Source organism: Castor canadensis, chromosome X (assembly GCF_047511655.1).
Source record: "Castor canadensis chromosome X, mCasCan1.hap1v2, whole genome shotgun sequence".
Lineage (NCBI taxonomy): Eukaryota > Metazoa > Chordata > Mammalia > Rodentia > Castoridae > Castor > Castor canadensis.
The window spans coordinates 115582986-115585672 of NC_133405.1; positions in this window are offsets into that span (position 1 = coordinate 115582986).

Below are 2687 nucleotides of genomic sequence, written 5' to 3' on the forward strand. Positions count from 1 at the left end.
TTACAGCTTAGAGAATGAACATACTGAGTTGCAACTTGGGTATTTGTTTTTGAAGCTTATGTTTAATAGACTTAGTTGTTTACTCCTGACAAAACAGCTGGATTAAATAACATGTGCTTATCCTAACTTTCAGGTGTGGAATGATTTGCCAATTATGCCTCTTGTCTTATGATTGTACCTAACAGCTATCATTATCTCAACTGCTGTTCCTATAACATTAGCAGTGAAAAAATTAAAGAACCTACCTCCTGGGTTGCTCAAGTTGGGGTCCTTGTCTTGACTTTCTTCTTATTTCCATGGAAACATTGTTAAATATTTAAATCAGAGGACCCTCCCTTAAGGGATCCCTGAAACTATAAGAAGCTATTAAATAACCAAACTAATAAACTAATCAAAATCTACTCAGTGATCCACATGGGCAGCAGAGGAGTAGGACTTGACTGAACCTGGAATGAAGATGGGAGTGATAGATTGTGCAATATCTTATGAAAATATTTTTATTTTTGAACGGGTACCATATTCAAAAACTAAGTTCAAAATTAAATAAGGAAAAGTGGCTGATCTTATATAAACTGAGTAAAAGTCTTAAACAGATACTTGACCAGAAAAGTTAACCAAATAGCTGATAAAGATATACAAAGGTGCTCAACTTCATGTCATTAAGAACTACAACTTAAAGCCACAATAAGGTCCTACATCTTAACTGCAATGGTTAAGATGAAAAAGAAAATAACCTCTATTGAGTATGTGGAGTAACTGGGATCCCCATATGTCATAGGTGATGGTATGAAATGGTTCAACCGTTTTAGAAAACCAGCAGTGTCTCCTAACATGAGTATATGCATACCAAATGACCCAGAAACCTCGTTTCTAGGTAAATACTAAAAAGAAAGGCTATATATGTGCATCAAAGACAGGTACTAGAATGTTTATAGCTCTGTTATAATTGCTCCAAAGTAGAAAGCATCCAACTCATCTAGAGTTGAATGGATAATTTCATTGGGAAACATTCACATAATTGATCACCTTATATTAATGAGAATGAATAATCTGTAACTACATATAACAAAAGAGATTATATGACTCTTGTAAAGTAATCTGATATAGAATGTACATGATAAATTCAATAAATGTACAGTAAGAAAAAGCTGACCTATACTGTCAGAAGTAAGACTCATGCTTGATTCCTACCTCAGTAGGAATGATCCAGGTACTGTTTCCATGGCTCTATTAATCTTGTAAAGATGCACTAAATTTTGATATATACACTTTTTTACATATAATTTATTATTAAAACACAATGACAGGTTAGAACTTTGTGATCCAGTATTGGAGGGATTACTTCAGCTCTAGCAAAGTGAATTTGTCAAAGCAATCCACAGTTTTCCAAAGCCAAAAAACATACAGTTATAAGATGTGACAAATATTACTTTCTGTTTGGAGCATCAACTATAATTCAAGATCCAGTCAGAGCTCAAGGAACTGTGAGCACGATTTCACAGGATTGTGGCATAGTTGCTTTTAGAAACTCATAAGCATAAATCTACAGGTTTATTGCCCAATAAGTGCCTACTTCATCACACACTGAAATGATCCCCGTTAGGCTGATTTTGAAAAGCAAACTTTAGAAAGGAGAAGGAAGTGTTTGAAATTCAAGTTGCCAAAATTGAGTCATCAGCTATTAAAAGGTCAGGATTTGGGAGCTGACAATACTAGCAAAGTAAAAATGCCTGCTGAAAACAGAAAACTCAAGCCCCAACCTTGATAAGATTTTCACTAGTACCCAATACCACCTGAAGATGTTTGAATTTTTGGCAGGGACATTGTACCTCATAAACTACATCCCTAAGAGCTTTTCTCACACCTTAGCATGCCCAGGGAGAAATAATGGCTTGTTTGCTCCATATGTATTATGCTCAGTCAACCACACCAAAAGCAAAAGGGAGGCTGTCAGGTTCACTGGGAAGACAGAGCATATGTTGTTCTCATTTTCATTGTTTCCAACATTGTGTTTCCCAATGAACAATCAGTAGGAGCAGAAATGTTGACAGAAACATGATTAAGTGGTCAGGGGTTTGCCAGGATTGGCAAAACATTACCATACTGTGTCCAATGTGGTAGTCACTAGTCACATGTGCCTATTTGAATGCAAATTAAATTTAAAAATTCATATTCTCAGTAGCATCAGTCTCATGTTGGTTACCACATTAAATAGCTCAGACTGTAGAATATTTCCACCTTATAAAATTTTTATTTGGGAAAACTGCCTTAGGCCAAGGATCAAAAATTAAAATCCTGTGGGTGTAATCTACCCTGTTTTTATAAATAAGGTTTCATCAGAACTCAAGGCATTTGTTTACATATTATTTCTGGCTACTCTTGCACTACAATAGCAGTTGAATAGTAGCAATGGTGACTACCTGGCAACAAATTCTAAAATATTTAGTTTCTGGACTTTTACAGAAAACGTTTGCTGACTTCTGCTTCAACAATTTCTTTTTTTTATTATTATTCATTTATTCACATGTGCATACATTGTTTGGGTCATTTCTCCACCCTGCCCCCCTCAGTTCCAGGTAGGTCCTGTTCTGTCCTTATCATTAATTTTGTTGAAGAAAGGACACAAGCATAATAAGAAAGACAAAGCGCTTTTGCTAGTTGAGTTAAGGATAGCTATATAGAAAGAT